Below are 23,387 nucleotides of genomic sequence, written 5' to 3'. Positions count from 1 at the left end.
ATGTAACAATGGTTGCACAATGACACAGCCACGTTGTGTAATGATGTAACAATGGTTGCACAATGACACAGCCACAGCCACGTTGTGTAATGATGTAACAATGGATGCACAATGACACAACCACTTTGTGTAATGATTTAACAATGGTTGCACAATGACACAGCCACGTTGTATAATGATGTAACAATGGTTGCACAATGACACAGCCACGTTTTATAATGATGTAACAATGGTTGCACAATGAAACAGCCACGTTGGGTAATGATGTAACAATGGTTGCACAATGACACAGCCACTTTGTATAATGATGTAACAATGGTTGCACAAGGACACAGCCACTTTGTGTAATGATGTAACAATGATTGCACAATGACACAGCCACGTTGTGTAATGATTTAACAATGGTTGCACAATGACACAGCCACTTTGTGTAATGATGTAACAATGGTTTCACAATGACACAGCCACTTTTTGTAATGATGTAACAATGGTTGCACAATGACACAGCCACATTGTGTAATGATGTAACAATGGTTGCACAATGACACAGCCACGTTGTGTAATGATGTAACAATGGATGCACAATGACACAGCCACTTTGTGTATTGATGTAACAATGGTTGCACAATGACACAGCCACGTTGTATAATGATGTAACAATGGTTGCAAAATGACACAGCCACGTTGTATAATGATGTAACAATGGTTGCACAATGACACAGCCACGTTGTGTAATGATGTAACAATGGTTGCACAATGACACAGCCACGTTGTATAATGATTTAACAATGGTTGCACAATGACACAGCCACTTTGTGTAATGATGTAACAATGGTTGCACAATGACACAGCCACATTGTGTAATGATGTAACAATGGTTGCACAATGACAAAGCCACATTGTATAATGATGTAACAATGGTTGCACAATGACACAGCCACTTTGTGTAATGATGTAACAATGGTTGCACAATGACACAGCCACGTTGTATAATGATGTAACAATGGTTACACAATGACACAGCCACGTTTTATAATGATGTAACAATGGTTGCACAATGACACAGCCACTTTGTGTAATGATGTAACAATGGTTGCACAATGACACAGACACATTGTATAATGATGTAACAATGGTTGCACAATGACACAGCCACTTTGTGTAATGATGTAACAATAGTTGCACAATGACACAGCCACGTTGTATAATGATGTAACAATGGTTACACAATGACACAGCCACGTTTTATAATGATGTAACAATGGTTGCACAATGACACAACCACGTTGTATAATGATGTAACAATGGTTGCACAATTACAAAGCCACTTTATGTAATGATGTAACAATGGTTGCACAATGACACAGCCACGTTGTGTAATGATGTAACAATGGTTGCACAATGACACAGCCACGTTGTGTAATGATGTAACAATGGTTGCACAATGACACAGCCACAATGTATAATGATGTAACAATGGTTGCACAATGACACAGCCACTTTGTGTAATGATGTAACAATGTTTGCAAAATGACACAGCCACGTTGTGTAATGATGTAACAATGGTTGCCCAATGACACAGCCACGTTGTGTAATGATGTAACAATGGTTGCACAATGACACAGCCACATTGTGTAATGATGTAACAATGGTTGCACAATGACACAGCCACTTTGTGTAATGATGTAACAATGGTTGCACAATGACACAGCCACGTTGTGTAATGATGTAACAATGGTTGCACAATGACACAGCCACTTTGTGTAATGATGTAACAATGGTTGCACAATGACACAGCCACGTTGTTTAATGATGTAACAATGGTTGCACAATGACACAGCCACTTTGTGTAATGATGTAACAATGGTTGCACAATGACACAACCACGTTGTGTAATGATGTAACAATGGTTGCACATTGACACAGCCACGTTGTGTAATGATGTAACAATGGTTGCACAATGACACAGCCACTTTGTGTTATGATGTAACAATGGTAGCACAATGACACAGCCACGTTGTGTAATGATGTTACAATGGTTGCAAAATGACACAGCCACGTTGTATAATGATGTAACAATGGTTGCACAATGACACAGCCACTTTGTGTATTGATGTAACAATTTTTGCACAATGACACATCCACGTTGTATAATGATGTAACAATGGTTGCACAATGACACAGCCACGTTGTATAATGATGTAACAATGGTTGCACAATGACACAGCCACGTTGTGTAATGATGTAACAATGGTTGCACAATGACACAGCCACGTTGTATAATGATGTAACAATGGTTACACAATGACACAGCCACTTTGTGTAATGGTGTAACAATGGTTGCACAATGACACAGCCATGTTGTGTAATGATGTAACAATGGTTGCACAATGACACAGCCACGTTGTGTAATGATGTAACAATGAATGCACAATGACACAGCCACTTTGTGTAATGATTTAACAATGGTTGCACAATGACACAGCCACGTTGTATAATGATGTAACAATGGTTGCACAATGACACAGCCACGTTGTATAATGATGTAACAATGGTTGCACAATGAAACAGCCACGTTGTATAATGATGTAACAATGGTTGCACAATGACACAGCCACGTTGTATAATGATGTAACAATGGTTGCACAATGACACAGCCACTTTGTGTAATGATGTGCCAATGGTTGCACAATGACACAGCCATGTTGTATAATGATTTAACACTGGTTGCACAATGACACAGCCACTTTGTGTAATGATGTAACAATGGTTGCACAATGACACAGCCACTTTGTGTAATGATGTAAATATGGTTGCACAATGACACAGCCACGTTGTATAATGATGTAACAATGGTTGCACAATGACACAGCCACTTTGTGTAATGATGTAACAATGGTTGCACAATGACACAGCCACGTTGTGTAATGATGTAACAATGGTTGCACAGTGACACAGCCACGTTGTGTAATGATGTAATAATGGTTGCACAATGACACAGCCACGTTGTGTAATGATGTAACAATGGTTGCACAATGACACAGCCACGTTGTATAATGATGTAACAATGGATGCACAATGACACAGCCACTTTGTGTAATGATGTAACAATGGTTGCACAATGACACAGCCACGTTGTGTAATGAAGTAACAATGGTTGCACAATGACACAGCCACGTTGTGTAATGATGTAACAATGGTTGCACGATGACACAGCCACGTTGTGTAATGATGTAACAATGGTTGCACAATGAAACAACCACTTTGTGTAATGATGTAACAATGGTTGCACAAAGATACAGCCAAGTTGTATAATGATGTTACAATGGTTGCACAATGACACAGCCACATTGTGTAATGATGTAACAATGGTTGCACAATGACACAGCCACGTTGTATAATGATGTAACAATGGTTGCACAATGACACAGCCACTTTGTGTAATGATGTAACAATGGTTGCACAATGACACAGCCACGTTGTGTAATGATGTAACAATGGTTGCACAATGACACAGCCACGTTGTGTAAGGATGTAACAATGGTTGCACAATGACACAGCCACGTTGTGTACTGATGTAACAATGGTTGCACAATGACACAGCCACATTGTATAATGATGTAACAATAGTTGCACAATGACACAGCCACTTTGTGTAATGATGTAACAATGGTTGCACAATGACACAGCCATGTTGTGTAATGATGTAACAATGGTTGCACAATGACACAGCCACGTTGTATAATGATGTTACAATGGTTGCACAATGACACAGCCACGTTGTATAATGATGTAACAATGGTTGCACAATGACACAGCCACTTTGTGTAATGATGTAACAATTGTTGCACAATGACACAGCCACGTTGTATAATGATGTAACAATGGTTGCACAATGACACAGCCACGTTGTATAATGATGTAACAATGGTTGCACAATGACACAGCCACGTTGTATTATGATGTAACAATGGTAGCACAATGACACAGGCACGTTGTGTAATGATGTAACAATGGTTGCACAATGACACAGCCACTTTGTGTAATGATGTAACAATGGTTGCACAATGACACAGCCACGTTGTATAATGATGTAACAATGGTTGCACAATGACACAGCCACGTTGTATAATGATGTAACAATGGTTGCACAATGACACAGCCACATTGTGTAATGATGTAACAATGGTTGCACAATGACACAGCCACGTTGTATAATGATGTAACAATGGTTGCACAATGACACAGCCACTTTGTGTAATGATGTAACAATGGTTGCACAATGACACAGCCACGTTGTGTAATGATGTAACAATGGTTGCACAATGACACAGCCACGTTGTGTAAGGATGTAACAATGGTTGCACAATGACACAGCCACGTTGTGTACTGATGTAACAATGGTTGCACAATGACACAGCCACATTGTATAATGATGTAACAATGGTTGCACAATGACACAGCCACATTGTGTAATGATGTAACAATGGTTGCACAATGACACAGCCACGTTGTGTAATGATGTAACAATGGTTGCACAATGACACAGCCACTTTGTGTAATGATGTAACAATGGTTGCACAATGACACAGCCACGTTGTGTAATGATGTAACAATGGTTGCACAATGACACAGCCACGTTGTGTAAGGATGTAACAATGGTTGCACAATGACACAGCCACGTTGTGTACTGATGTAACAATGGTTGCACAATGACACAGCCACATTGTATAATGATGTAACAAGGGTTGCACAATGACACAGCCACTTTGTGTAATGATGTAACAATGGTTGCACAATGACACAGCCACGTTGTGTAATGATGTAACAATGGTTGCACAATGACACAGCCACGTTGTGTTATGATGTAACAATGGTTGCACAATGACACAGCCACGTTGTGTAATGATGTAACAATGGTTGCACAATGACACAGCCACGTTGTATAATGATGTTACAATGGTTGCACAATGACACAGCCACGTTGTATAATGATGTAACAATGGTTGCACAATGACACAGCCACTTTATGTAATGATGTAACAATTGTTGCACAATGACACAGCCACGTTGTATAATGATGTAACAATGGTTGCACAATGACACAGCCACGTTGTATAATGATGTAACAATGGTTGCACAATGACACGGCCACGTTGTGTAATGATGTAACAATGGTTGCACAATGACACAGCCACGTTGTATAATGATGTAACAATGGTTACACAATGACACAGCCACTTTGTGTAATGATGTAACAATAGTTGCACAATGACACAGCCACGTTGTGTAATGATGTAACAATGGTTGCACAATGACACAGCCACGTTGTGTAATGATGTAACAATGGATGCACAATGACTCAGCCACTTTGTGTAATGATTTAACAATGGTTGCACAATGACACAGCCACTTTGTGTAATGATGTAACAATGGTTGCACAATGACCCAGCCACTTTGTGTAATGATGTAACAATGGTTGCACAATGACACAGCCACGTTGTATAATGATGTAACAATGGTTGCACAATGACACAGCCACTTTGTGTAATGATGTAACAATGGTTGCACAATGACATAGCCACGTTGTGTAATGATGTAACAATGGTTGCACAATTACACAGCCACGTTGTGTAATGATGTAACAATGGTTGCACAATGACACAACCACTTTGTGTACTGATGTAACAATGGTTGCACAATGACACAGCCACGTTGTATAATGATGTAACAATGGATGCACAATGACACAGCCACTTTGTGTAATGATGTAACAATGGTTGCACAATGACACAGCCACGTTGTGTAATGATGTAACAATGGTTGCACAATGACACAGCCACGTTGTGTAATGATGTAACAATGGTTGCACAATGACACAGCCACGTTGTGTAATGATGTAACAATGGTTGCACAATGAAACAGCCACTTTGTGTAATGATGTAACAATGGTTGCACAATGATACAGCCGCGTTGTATAATGATGTTACAATGGTTGCACAATGACACAGCCACATTGTATAATGATGTAACAATGGTTGCACAATGACACAGCCACTTTGTGTAATGATGTAACAATGGTTGCACAATGACACAGCCACGTTGTGTAATGATGTAACAATGGTTGCACAATGACACAGCCACGTTGTATAATGATGTAACAATGGTTGCACAATGACACAGCCACGTTGTGTAATGATGTAACAATGGTTGCACAATGACACAGCCACGTTGTATAATGATGTAACAATGGTTACACAATGACACAGCCACTTTGTGTAATGATGTAACAATGGTTGCACAATGACACAGCCACGTTGTGTAATGATGTAACAATGGTTGCACAATGACACAGCCACGTTGTGTAATGATGTAACAATGGATGCACAATGACACAGCCACTTTGTGTAATGATTTAACAATGGTTGCACAATGACACAGCCACGTTGTATAATGATGTAACAATGGTTGCACAATGACACAGCCACGTTGTATAATGATGTAACAATGGTTGCACAATGAAACAGCCACGTTGGGTAATGATGTAACAATGGTTGCACAATGACACAGCCACTTTGTATAATGATGTAACAATGGTTGCACAAGGACACAGCCACTTTGTGTAATGATGTAGCAATGATTGCACAATGACACAGCCACGTTGTGTAATGATTTAACAATGGTTGCACAATGACACAGCCACTTTGTGTAATGATGTAACAATGGTTGCACAATGACACAGCCACGTTGTGTAATGAAGTAACAATGGTTGCACAATGACACAGCCACGTTGTATAATGATGTAACAATGGTTGCACAATGACACAGCCACGTTGTGTAATGATGTAACAATGGTTGCACAATGACACAGCCATGTTCTATAATGATGTAACAATGGTTACACAATGACACAGCCACTTTGTGTAATGATGTAACAATGGTTGCACAATGACACAGCCACATTGTGTAATGATGTAACAATGGTTGCACAATGACACAGCCACGTTGTGTAATGATGTAACAATGGATGCACAATGACACAGCCACTTTGTGTAATGATTTAACAATGGTTGCACAATGACACAGCCACGTTGTATATTGATGTAACAATGGTTGCACAATGACACAGCCACGTTGTATAATGATGTAACAATGGTTGCACAATGAAACAGCCACGTTGGGTAATGATGTAACAATGGTTGCACAATGACACAGCCACGTTGTATAATGATGTAACATTGGTTGCACAATGACACAGCCACTTTGTGTAATGATGTAACAATGATTGCACAATGACACAGCCACGTTGTGTAATGATTTAACAATGGTTGCACAATGACACAGCCACTTTGTGTAATGATGTAACAATGGTTTCACAATGACACAGCCACTTTTTGTAATGATGTAACAATGGTTGCACAAAGACACAGCCACGTTGTGTAATGATGTAACAATGGTTGCACAATGACACAGCCACGTTGTGTAATGATGTAACAATGGATGCACAATGACACAGCCACTTTGTGTAATGATGTAACAATGGTTGCACAATGACACAGCCACGTTGTATAATGATGTAACAATGGTTGCACAATGATACAGCCACGTTGTATAATGATGTAACAATGGTTGCACAATGACACAGCCACGTTGTGTAATGATGTAACAATGGTTGCACAATGACACAGCCACGTTGTATAATTATGTAACAATGGTTGCACAATGACACAGCCACTTTGTGTAATGATGTAACAATGGTTGCACAATGACACAGCCACTTTATGTAATGATGTAACAATGGTTGCACAATGACACAGCCACGTTGTGATGATGTAACAATGGATGCACAATGACACAGCCACGTTGTGTAATGATGTAACAATGGTTGCACAATGACACAGCCACATTGTGTAATGATGTAACAATGGTTGCACAATGACACAGCCACGTTGTGTAATGATGTAACAATGGTTGCACAATGACACAGCCATGTTGTGTAATGATGTAACAATGGTTGCACAATGACACAGCCACTTTGTGTAATGATGTAACAATGGTTGCACAATGACACAGCCACGTTGTATAATGATGTAACAATGGTTGCACAATGACACAGCCACTTTGTGTAATGACGTAACAATGGTTGCACAATGACACAACCACCTTGTGTAATGATGTAACAATGGTTGCACATTGACACAGCCACGTTGTGTAATGATGTAACAATGGTTGCACAATGACACAGCCACTTTGTGTAATGATGTAACAATGGTAGCACAATGACACAGCCACGTTGTGTAATGATGTAACAATGGTTGCACAATGACACAGCCACTTTGTGTCTATTGATGTAACAATGGTTGCACAATGACACAGCCACGTTGTATAATGATGTAACAATGGTTGCACAATGACACAGCCACGTTGTATAATGATGTAACAATGGTTGCACAATGACACAGCCACATTGTGTAATGATGTAACAATGGTTGCACAATGACACAGCCACGTTGTATAATGATGTAACAATGGTTACACAATGACACAGCCACTTTGTGTAATGATGTAACAATGGTTGCAGAATGACACAGCCACGTTGTGTAATGATGTAACAATGGTTGCACAATGACACAGCCACGTTGTGTAAGGATGTAACAATGGTCGCACAATGACACAGCCACGTTGTGTACTGATGTAACAATGGTTGCACAATGACACAGCCACATTGTATAATGATGTAACAATGTTTGCACAATGACACAGCCACATTGTGTAATGATGTAATAATGGTTGCACAATGACACAGCCACGTTGTATAATGATGTAACAATGGTTGCACAATGACACAGCCACTTTGTGTAATGATGTAACAATGGTTGCACAATGAAACAGCCACGTTGGGTAATGATGTAACAATGGTTGCACGACACAGCCACGTTGTATAATGATGTAACAATGGTTGCACAATGACACAGCCACTTTGTGTAATGATGTAACAATGATTGCACAATGACACAGCCACGTTGTGTAATGATTTAACAATGGTTGCACAATGACACAGCCACTTTGTGTAATGATGTAACAATGGTTTCACAATGACACAGCAACTTTTTGTAATGATGTAACAATGGTTGCACAAAGACACAGCCACGTTGTGTAATGATGTAACAATGGTTGCACAATGACACAGCCACGTTGTGTAATGATGTAACAATGGATGCACAATGACACAGCCACTTTGTGTAATGATGTAACAATGGTTGCACAATGACACAGCCACGTTGTATAATGATTTAACAATGGTTGCACAATGACACAGCCACTTTGTGTAATGATGTAACAATGGTTGCACAATGACACAGCCACTTTATGTAATGATGTAACAATGGTTGCACAATGACACAGCCACGTTGTGATGATGTAACAATGGTTGCACAATGACACAGCCACGTTGTGTAATGATGTAACAATGGTTGCACAATGACACAGCCACATTGTGTAATGATGTAACAATGGTTGCACAATGACACAGCCACGTTGTGTAATGATGTAACAATGGTTGCACAATGACACAGCCATGTTGTGTAATGATGTAACAATGGTTGCACAATGACACAGCCACTTTGTGTAATGATGTAACAATGGTTGCACAATGACACAGCCACGTTGTATAATGATGTAACAATGGTTGCACAATGACACAGCCACTTTGTGTAATGATGCAACAATGGTTGCACAATGACACAACCACCTTGTGTAATGATGTAACAATGGTTGCACATTGACACAGCCACGTTGTGTAATGATGTAACAATGGTTGCACAATGACACAGCCACTTTGTGTAATGATGTAACAATGGTAGCACAATGACACAGCCACGTTGTGTAATGATGTAACAATGGTTGCACAATGACACAGCCACTTTGTGTCTATTGATGTAACAATGGTTGCACAATGACACAGCCACGTTGTATAATGATGTTACAATGGTTGCACAATGACACAGCCACGTTGTATAATGATGTAACAATGGTTGCACAATGACACAGCCACTTTGTGTAATGATGTAACAATTGTTGCACAATGACACAGCCACGTTGTATAATGATGTAACAATGGTTGCACAATGACACAGCCACGTTGTATAATGATGTAACAATGGTTGCACAATGACACGGCCACGTTGTGTAATGATGTAACAATGGTTGCACAATGACAGAGCCACGTTGTATAATGATGTAACAATGGTTACACAATGACACAGCCACTTTGTGTAATGATGTAACAATAGTTGCACAATGACACAGCCACGTTGTGTAATGATGTAACAATGGTTGCACAATGACACAGCCACGTTGTGTAATGATGTAACAATGGATGCACAATGACTCAGCCACTTTGTGTAATGATTTAACAATGGTTGCACAATGACACAGCCACTTTGTGTAATGATGTAACAATGGTTGCACAATGACACAGCCACTTTGTGTAATGATGTAACAATGGTTGCACAATGACACAGCCACGTTGTATAATGATGTAACAATGGTTGCACAATGACACAGCCACTTTGTGTAATGATGTAACAATGGTTGCACAATGACACAGCCACGTTGTGTTATGATGTAACAATGGTTGCACAAAATGACACAGCCACGTTGTGTAATGATGTAACAATGGTTGCACAATGACACAACCACTTTGTGTACTGATGTAACAATGGTTGCACAATGACACAGCCACGTTGTATAATGATGTAACAATGGATGCACAATGACACAGCCACTTTGTGTAATGATGTAACAATGGTTGCACAATGACACAGCCACGTTGTGTAATGATGTAACAATGGTTGCACAATGACACAGCCACGTTGTGTAATGATGTAACAATGGTTGCACAATGACACAGCCACGTTGTGTAATGATGTAACAATGGTTGCACAATGAAACAGCCACTTTGTGTAATGATGTAACAATGGTTGCACAATGATACAGCCGCGTTGTATAATGATGTTACAATGGTTGCACAATGACACAGCCACATTGTATAATGATGTAACAATGGTTGCACAATGACATAGCCACTTTGTGTAATGATGTAACAATGGTTGCACAATGACACAGCCACGTTGTGTAATGATGTAACAATGGTTGCACAATGACACAGCCACGTTGTATAATGATGTAACAATGGTTGCACAATGACACAGCCACGTTGTGTAATGATGTAACAATGGTTGCACAATGACACAGCCACGTTGTATAATGATGTAACAATGGTTACACAATGACACAGCCACTTTGTGTAATGATGTAACAATGGTTGCACAATGACACAGCCACGTTGTGTAATGATGTAACAATGGTTGCACAATGACACAGCCACAGCCACGTTGTGTAATGATGTAACAATGGATGCACAATGACACAACCACTTTGTGTAATGATTTAACAATGGTTGCACAATGACACAGCCACGTTGTATAATGATGTAACAATGGTTGCACAATGACACAGCCACGTTTTATAATGATGTAACAATGGTTGCACAATGAAACAGCCACGTTGGGTAATGATGTAACAATGGTTGCACAATGACACAGCCACTTTGTATAATGATGTAACAATGGTTGCACAAGGACACAGCCACTTTGTGTAATGATGTAACAATGATTGCACAATGACACAGCCACGTTGTGTAATGATTTAACAATGGTTGCACAATGACACAGCCACTTTGTGTAATGATGTAACAATGGTTTCACAATGACACAGCCACTTTTTGTAATGATGTAACAATGGTTGCACAATGACACAGCCACATTGTGTAATGATGTAACAATGGTTGCACAATGACACAGCCACGTTGTGTAATGATGTAACAATGGATGCACAATGACACAGCCACTTTGTGTATTGATGTAACAATGGTTGCACAATGACACAGCCACGTTGTATAATGATGTAACAATGGTTGCAAAATGACACAGCCACGTTGTATAATGATGTAACAATGGTTGCACAATGACACAGCCACGTTGTGTAATGATGTAACAATGGTTGCACAATGACACAGCCACGTTGTATAATGATTTAACAATGGTTGCACAATGACACAGCCACTTTGTGTAATGATGTAACAATGGTTGCACAATGACACAGCCACATTGTGTAATGATGTAACAATGGTTGCACAATGACAAAGCCACATTGTATAATGATGTAACAATGGTTGCACAATGACACAGCCACTTTGTGTAATGATGTAACAATGGTTGCACAATGACACAGCCACGTTGTATAATGATGTAACAATGGTTACACAATGACACAGCCACGTTTTATAATGATGTAACAATGGTTGCACAATGACACAGCCACTTTGTGTAATGATGTAACAATGGTTGCACAATGACACAGACACATTGTATAATGATGTAACAATGGTTGCACAATGACACAGCCACTTTGTGTAATGATGTAACAATAGTTGCACAATGACACAGCCACGTTGTATAATGATGTAACAATGGTTACACAATGACACAGCCACGTTTTATAATGATGTAACAATGGTTGCACAATGACACAACCACGTTGTATAATGATGTAACAATGGTTGCACAATTACAAAGCCACTTTATGTAATGATGTAACAATGGTTGCACAATGACACAGCCACGTTGTGTAATGATGTAACAATGGTTGCACAATGACACAGCCACGTTGTGTAATGATGTAACAATGGTTGCACAATGACACAGCCACAATGTATAATGATGTAACAATGGTTGCACAATGACACAGCCACTTTGTGTAATGATGTAACAATGTTTGCAAAATGACACAGCCACGTTGTGTAATGATGTAACAATGGTTGCCCAATGACACAGCCACGTTGTGTAATGATGTAACAATGGTTGCACAATGACACAGCCACATTGTGTAATGATGTAACAATGGTTGCACAATGACACAGCCACTTTGTGTAATGATGTAACAATGGTTGCACAATGACACAGCCACGTTGTGTAATGATGTAACAATGGTTGCACAATGACACAGCCACTTTGTGTAATGATGTAACAATGGTTGCACAATGACACAGCCACGTTGTTTAATGATGTAACAATGGTTGCACAATGACACAGCCACTTTGTGTAATGATGTAACAATGGTTGCACAATGACACAACCACGTTGTGTAATGATGTAACAATGGTTGCACATTGACACAGCCACGTTGTGTAATGATGTAACAATGGTTGCACAATGACACAGCCACTTTGTGTTATGATGTAACAATGGTAGCACAATGACACAGCCACGTTGTGTAATGATGTTACAATGGTTGCAAAATGACACAGCCACGTTGTATAATGATGTAACAATGGTTGCACAATGACACAGCCACTTTGTGTATTGATGTAACAATTTTTGCACAATGACACATCCACGTTGTATAATGATGTAACAATGGTTGCACAATGACACAGCCACGTTGTATAATGATGTAACAATGGTTGCACAATGACACAGCCACGTTGTGTAATGATGTAACAATGGTTGCACAATGACACAGCCACGTTGTATAATGATGTAACAATGGTTACACAATGACACAGCCACTTTGTGTAATGGTGTAACAATGGTTGCACAATGACACAGCCATGTTGTGTAATGATGTAACAATGGTTGCACAATGACACAGCCACGTTGTGTAATGATGTAACAATGAATGCACAATGACACAGCCACTTTGTGTAATGATTTAACAATGGTTGCACAATGACACAGCCACGTTGTATAATGATGTAACAATGGTTGCACAATGACACAGCCACGTTGTATAATGATGTAACAATGGTTGCACAATGAAACAGCCACGTTGTATAATGATGTAACAATGGTTGCACAATGACACAGCCACGTTGTATAATGATGTAACAATGGTTGCACAATGACACAGCCACTTTGTGTAATGATGTGCCAATGGTTGCACAATGACACAGCCATGTTGTATAATGATTTAACACTGGTTGCACAATGACACAGCCACTTTGTGTAATGATGTAACAATGGTTGCACAATGACACAGCCACTTTGTGTAATGATGTAAATATGGTTGCACAATGACACAGCCACGTTGTATAATGATGTAACAATGGTTGCACAATGACACAGCCACTTTGTGTAATGATGTAACAATGGTTGCACAATGACACAGCCACGTTGTGTAATGATGTAACAATGGTTGCACAGTGACACAGCCACGTTGTGTAATGATGTAATAATGGTTGCACAATGACACAGCCACGTTGTGTAATGATGTAACAATGGTTGCACAATGACACAGCCACGTTGTATAATGATGTAACAATGGATGCACAATGACACAGCCACTTTGTGTAATGATGTAACAATGGTTGCACAATGACACAGCCACGTTGTGTAATGAAGTAACAATGGTTGCACAATGACACAGCCACGTTGTGTAATGATGTAACAATGGTTGCACGATGACACAGCCACGTTGTGTAATGATGTAACAATGGTTGCACAATGAAACAACCACTTTGTGTAATGATGTAACAATGGTTGCACAAAGATACAGCCAAGTTGTATAATGATGTTACAATGGTTGCACAATGACACAGCCACATTGTGTAATGATGTAACAATGGTTGCACAATGACACAGCCACGTTGTATAATGATGTAACAATGGTTGCACAATGACACAGCCACTTTGTGTAATGATGTAACAATGGTTGCACAATGACACAGCCACGTTGTGTAATGATGTAACAATGGTTGCACAATGACACAGCCACGTTGTGTAAGGATGTAACAATGGTTGCACAATGACACAGCCACGTTGTGTACTGATGTAACAATGGTTGCACAATGACACAGCCACATTGTATAATGATGTAACAATAGTTGCACAATGACACAGCCACTTTGTGTAATGATGTAACAATGGTTGCACAATGACACAGCCATGTTGTGTAATGATGTAACAATGGTTGCACAATGACACAGCCACGTTGTATAATGATGTTACAATGGTTGCACAATGACACAGCCACGTTGTATAATGATGTAACAATGGTTGCACAATGACACAGCCACTTTGTGTAATGATGTAACAATTGTTGCACAATGACACAGCCACGTTGTATAATGATGTAACAATGGTTGCACAATGACACAGCCACGTTGTATAATGATGTAACAATGGTTGCACAATGACACAGCCACGTTGTATTATGATGTAACAATGGTAGCACAATGACACAGGCACGTTGTGTAATGATGTAACAATGGTTGCACAATGACACAGCCACTTTGTGTAATGATGTAACAATGGTTGCACAATGACACAGCCACGTTGTATAATGATGTAACAATGGTTGCACAATGACACAGCCACGTTGTATAATGATGTAACAATGGTTGCACAATGACACAGCCACATTGTGTAATGATGTAACAATGGTTGCACAATGACACAGCCACGTTGTATAATGATGTAACAATGGTTGCACAATGACACAGCCACTTTGTGTAATGATGTAACAATGGTTGCACAATGACACAGCCACGTTGTGTAATGATGTAACAATGGTTGCACAATGACACAGCCACGTTGTGTAAGGATGTAACAATGGTTGCACAATGACACAGCCACGTTGTGTACTGATGTAACAATGGTTGCACAATGACACAGCCACATTGTATAATGATGTAACAATGGTTGCACAATGACACAGCCACATTGTGTAATGATGTAACAATGGTTGCACAATGACACAGCCACGTTGTGTAATGATGTAACAATGGTTGCACAATGACACAGCCACTTTGTGTAATGATGTAACAATGGTTGCACAATGACACAGCCACGTTGTGTAATGATGTAACAATGGTTGCACAATGACACAGCCACGTTGTGTAAGGATGTAACAATGGTTGCACAATGACACAGCCACGTTGTGTACTGATGTAACAATGGTTGCACAATGACACAGCCACATTGTATAATGATGTAACAAGGGTTGCACAATGACACAGCCACTTTGTGTAATGATGTAACAATGGTTGCACAATGACACAGCCACGTTGTGTAATGATGTAACAATGGTTGCACAATGACACAGCCACGTTGTGTTATGATGTAACAATGGTTGCACAATGACACAGCCACGTTGTGTAATGATGTAACAATGGTTGCACAATGACACAGCCACGTTGTATAATGATGTTACAATGGTTGCACAATGACACAGCCACGTTGTATAATGATGTAACAATGGTTGCACAATGACACAGCCACTTTATGTAATGATGTAACAATTGTTGCACAATGACACAGCCACGTTGTATAATGATGTAACAATGGTTGCACAATGACACAGCCACGTTGTATAATGATGTAACAATGGTTGCACAATGACACGGCCACGTTGTGTAATGATGTAACAATGGTTGCACAATGACACAGCCACGTTGTATAATGATGTAACAATGGTTACACAATGACACAGCCACTTTGTGTAATGATGTAACAATAGTTGCACAATGACACAGCCACGTTGTGTAATGATGTAACAATGGTTGCACAATGACACAGCCACGTTGTGTAATGATGTAACAATGGATGCACAATGACTCAGCCACTTTGTGTAATGATTTAACAATGGTTGCACAATGACACAGCCACTTTGTGTAATGATGTAACAATGGTTGCACAATGACCCAGCCACTTTGTGTAATGATGTAACAATGGTTGCACAATGACACAGCCACGTTGTATAATGATGTAACAATGGTTGCACAATGACACAGCCACTTTGTGTAATGATGTAACAATGGTTGCACAATGACATAGCCACGTTGTGTAATGATGTAACAATGGTTGCACAATTACACAGCCACGTTGTGTAATGATGTAACAATGGTTGCACAATGACACAACCACTTTGTGTACTGATGTAACAATGGTTGCACAATGACACAGCCACGTTGTATAATGATGTAACAATGGATGCACAATGACACAGCCACTTTGTGTAATGATGTAACAATGGTTGCACAATGACACAGCCACGTTGTGTAATGATGTAACAATGGTTGCACAATGACACAGCCACGTTGTGTAATGATGTAACAATGGTTGCACAATGACACAGCCACGTTGTGTAATGATGTAACAATGGTTGCACAATGAAACAGCCACTTTGTGTAATGATGTAACAATGGTTGCACAATGATACAGCCGCGTTGTATAATGATGTTACAATGGTTGCACAATGACACAGCCACATTGTATAATGATGTAACAATGGTTGCACAATGACACAGCCACTTTGTGTAATGATGTAACAATGGTTGCACAATGACACAGCCACGTTGTGTAATGATGTAACAATGGTTGCACAATGACACAGCCACGTTGTATAATGATGTAACAATGGTTGCACAATGACACAGCCACGTTGTGTAATGATGTAACAATGGTTGCACAATGACACAGCCACGTTGTATAATGATGTAACAATGGTTACACAATGACACAGCCACTTTGTGTAATGATGTAACAATGGTTGCACAATGACACAGCCACGTTGTGTAATGATGTAACAATGGTTGCACAATGACACAGCCACGTTGTGTAATGATGTAACAATGGATGCACAATGACACAGCCACTTTGTGTAATGATTTAACAATGGTTGCACAATGACACAGCCACGTTGTATAATGATGTAACAATGGTTGCACAATGACACAGCCACGTTGTATAATGATGTAACAATGGTTGCACAATGAAACAGCCACGTTGGGTAATGATGTAACAATGGTTGCACAATGACACAGCCACTTTGTATAATGATGTAACAATGGTTGCACAAGGACACAGCCACTTTGTGTAATGATGTAGCAATGATTGCACAATGACACAGCCACGTTGTGTAATGATTTAACAATGGTTGCACAATGACACAGCCACTTTGTGTAATGATGTAACAATGGTTTCACAATGACACAGCCACTTTTTGTAATGATGTAACAATGGTTGCACAATGACACAGCCACGTTGTGTAATGATGTAACAATGGTTGCACAATGACACAGCAACGTTGTGTAATGATGTAACAATGGATGCACAATGACACAGCCACTTTGTGTAATGATGTAACAATGGTTGCACAATGACACAGCCACGTTGTATAATGATGTAACAATGGTTGCACAATGACAAAGCCACGTTGTATAATGATGTAACAATGGTTGCACAATGACACAGCCACGTTGTGTAATGATGTAACAATGGTTGCACAATGACACAGCCACGTTGTATAATGATTTAACAATGGTTGCACAATGACACAGCCACTTTGTGTAATGATGTAACAATGGTTGCACAATGACACAGCCACATTGTGTAATGATGTAACAATGGTTGCACAATGACAAAGCCACATTGTATAATGATGTAACAATGGTTGCACAATGACACAGCCACTTTGTGTAATGATGTAACAATGGTTGCACAATGACACAGCCACGTTGTATAATGATGTAACAATGGTTACACAATGACACAGCCACGTTTTATAATGATGTAACAATGGTTGCACAATGACACAGCCACTTTGTGGAATGATGTAACAATGGTTGCACAATGACACAGACACATTGTATAATGATGTAACAATGGTTGCACAATGACACAGCCACTTTGTGTAATGATGTAACAATAGTTGCACAATGACACAGCCACGTTGTATAATGATGTAACAATGGTTACACAATGACACAGCCACGTTTTATAATGATGTAACAATGGTTACACAATGACACAGCCACGTTGTATAATGATGTAACAATGGTTGCACAATGACACAGCCACTCTGTGTAATGATGTAACAATGGTTGCACAATGACACAGCCACGTTGTGTAATGATGTAACAATGGTTGCACAATGACACAGCCACGTTGTGTAAGGATGTAACAATGGTTGCACAATGACACAGCCACGTTGTGTACTGATGTAACAATGGTTGCACAATGACACAGCCACATTGTATAATGATGTAACAATGGTTGCACAATGACACAGCCACATTGTGTAATGATGTAACAATGGTTGCACAATGACACAGCCACGTTGTGTAATGATGTAACAATGGTTGCACAATGACACAGCCACTTTGTGTAATGATGTAACAATGGTTGCACAATGACACAGCCACGTTGTGTAATGATGTAACAATGGTTGCACAATGACACAGCCACGTTGTGTAAGGATGTAACAATGGTTGCACAATGACACAGCCACGTTGTGTACTGATGTAACAATGGTTGCACAATGACACAGCCACATTGTATAATGATGTAACAATGGTTGCACAATGACACAGCCACTTTGTGTAATGATGTAACAATGGTTGCACAATGACACAGCCACGTTGTGTAATGATGTAACAATGGTTGCACAATGACACAGCCACGTTGTGTTATGATGTAACAATGATACACAATGACACAGCCACGTTGTGTAATGATGTAACAATGGTTGCACAATGACACAGCCACGTTGTATAATGATGTTACAATGGTTGCACAATGACACAGCCACGTTGTATAATGATGTAACAATGGTTGCACAATGACACAGCCACTTTATGTAATGATGTAACAATTGTTGCACAATGACACAGCCACGTTGTATAATGATGTAACAATGGTTGCACAATGACACAGCCACGTTGTATAATGATGTAACAATGGTTGCACAATGACACGGCCACGTTGTGTAATGATGTAACAATGGTTGCACAATGACACAGCCACGTTGTATAATGATGTAACAATGGTTACACAATGACACAGCCACTTTGTGTAATGATGTAACAATAGTTGCACAATGACACAGCCACGTTGTGTAATGATGTAACAATGGTTGCACAATGACACAGCCACGTTGTGTAATGATGTAACAATGGATGCACAATGACTCAGCCACTTTGTGTAATGATTTAACAATGGTTGCACAATGACACAGCCACTTTGTGTAATGATGTAACAATGGTTGCACAATGACCCAGCCACTTTGTGTAATGATGTAACAATGGTTGCACAATGACACAGCCACGTTGTATAATGATGTAACAATGGTTGCACAATGACACAGCCACTTTGTGTAATGATGTAACAATGGTTGCACAATGACATAGCCACGTTGTGTAATGATGTAACAATGGTTGCACAATGACACAGCCACGTTGTGTAATGATGTAACAATGGTTGCACAATGACACAACCACTTTGTGTACTGATGTAACAATGGTTGCACAATGACACAGCCACGTTGTATAATGATGTAACAATGGATGCACAATGACACAGCCACTTTGTGTAATGATGTAACAATGGTTGCACAATGACACAGCCACGTTGTGTAATGATGTAACAATGGTTGCACAATGACACAGCCACGTTGTGTAATGATGTAACAATGGTTGCACAATGACACAGCCACGTTGTGTAATGATGTAACAATGGTTGCACAATGAAACAGCCACTTTGTGTAATGATGTAACAATGGTTGCACAATGATACAGCCGCGTTGTATAATGATGTTACAATGGTTGCACAATGACACAGCCACATTGTATAATGATGTAACAATGGTTGCACAATGACACAGCCACTTTGTGTAATGATGTAACAATGGTTGCACAATGACACAGCCACGTTGTGTAATGATGTAACAATGGTTGCACAATGACACAGCCACATTGTATAATGATGTAACAATGGTTGCACAATGACACAGCCACGTTGTGTAATGATGTAACAATGGTTGCACAATGACACAGCCACGTTGTATAATGATGTAACAATGGTTACACAATGACACACCCACTTTGTGTAATGATGTAACAATGGTTGCACAATGACACAGCCACGTTGTGTAATGATGTAACAATGGTTGCACAATGGCACAGCCACGTTGTGTAATGATGTAACAATGGATGCACAATGACACAGCCACTTTGTGTAATGATTTAACAATGGTTGCACAATGACACAGCCACGTTGTATAATGATGTAACAATGGTTGCACAATGACACAGCCACGTTGTATAATGATGTAACAATGGTTGCACAATGAAACAGCCACGTTGGGTAATGATGTAACAATGGTTGCACAATGACACAGCCACTTTGTATAATGATGTAACAATGGTTGCACAAGGACACAGCCACTTTGTGTAATGATGTAGCAATGATTGCACAATGACACAGCCACGTTGTGTAATGATTTAACAATGGTTGCACAATGACACAGCCACTTTGTGTAATGATGTAACAATGGTTTCACAATGACACAGCCACTTTTTGTAATGATGTAACAATGGTTGCACAATGACACAGCCACGTTGTGTAATGATGTAACAATGGTTGCACAATGACACAGCAACGTTGTGTAATGATGTAACAATGGATGCACAATGACACAGCCACTTTGTGTAATGATGTAACAATGGTTGCACAATGACACAGCCACGTTGTATAATGATGTAACAATGGTTGCACAATGACAAAGCCACGTTGTATAATGATGTAACAATGGTTGCACAATGACACAGCCACGTTGTGTAATGATGTAACAATGGTTGCACAATGACACAGCCACGTTGTATAATGATTTAACAATGGTTGCACAATGACACAGCCACTTTGTGTAATGATGTAACAATGGTTGCACAATGACACAGCCACATTGTGTAATGATGTAACAATGGTTGCACAATGACAAAGCCACATTGTATAATGATGTAACAATGGTTGCACAATGACACAGCCACTTTGTGTAATGATGTAACAATGGTTGCACAATGACACAGCCACGTTGTATAATGATGTAACAATGGTTACACAATGACACAGCCACGTTTTATAATGATGTAACAATGGTTGCACAATGACACAGCCACTTTGTGGAATGATGTAACAATGGTTGCACAATGACACAGACACATTGTATAATGATGTAACAATGGTTGCACAATGACACAGCCACGTTGTATAATGATGTAACAATGGTTACACAATGACACAGCCACGTTTTATAATGATGTAACAATGGTTACACAATGACACAGCCACGTTTTATAATGATGTAACAATGGTTGCACAATGACACAGCCACTTTGTGTAATGATGTAACAATGGTTGCACAATGACACAGACACATTGTATAATGATGTAACAATGGTTGCACAATGACACAGCCACTGTGTGTAATGATGTAACAATAGTTGCACAATGACACAGCCACGTTGTATAATGATGTAACAATGGTTACACAATGACACAGCCACGTTTTATAATGATGTAACAATGGTTGCACAATGACACAACCAAGTTGTATAATGATGTAACAATGGTTGCACAATGACACAGCCACGTTGTGTAATGATGTAACAATGGTTGCACAATGACACAGCCACGTTGTGTAAGGATGTAACAATGGTTGCACAATGACACAGCCACGTTGTGTACTGATGTAACAATGGTTGCACAATGACACAGCCACATTGTATAATGATGTAACAATGGTTGCACAATGACACAGCCACATTGTGTAATGATGTAACAATGGTTGCACAATGACACAGCCACGTTGTGTAATGATGTAACAATGGTTGCACAATGACACAGCCACTTTGTGTAATGATGTAACAATGGTTGCACAATGACACAGCCACGTTGTGTAATGATGTAACAATGGTTGCACAATGACACAGCCACGTTGTGTAAGGATGTAACAATGGTTGCACAATGACACAGCCACGTTGTGTACTGATGTAACAATGGTTGCACAATGACACAGCCACATTGTATAATGATGTAACAATGGTTGCACAATGACACAGCCACTTTGTGTAATGATGTAACAATGGTTGCACAATGACACAGCCACGTTGTGTAATGATGTAACAATGGTTGCACAATGACACAGCCACGTTGTGTTATGATGTAACAATGGTTGCACAATGACACAGCCACGTTGTGTAATGATGTAACAATGGTTGCACAATGACACAGCCACGTTGTATAATGATGTTACAATGGTTGCACAATGACACAGCCACGTTGTATAATGATGTAACAATGGTTGCACAATGACACAGCCACTTTGTGTAATGATGTAACAATTGTTGCACAATGACACAGCCACGTTGTATAATGATGTAACAATGGTTGCACAATGACACAGCCACGTTGTATAATGATGTAACAATGGTTGCACAATGACACGGCCACGTTGTGTAATGATGTAACAATGGTTGCACAATGACACAG

This window comes from Lissotriton vulgaris, chromosome 9, assembly GCF_964263255.1.
Source record: "Lissotriton vulgaris chromosome 9, aLisVul1.2, whole genome shotgun sequence".
Classification (NCBI taxonomy): Eukaryota; Metazoa; Chordata; class Amphibia; order Caudata; family Salamandridae; genus Lissotriton; species Lissotriton vulgaris.
Note: the sequence above shows the minus strand (reverse complement) of the source record.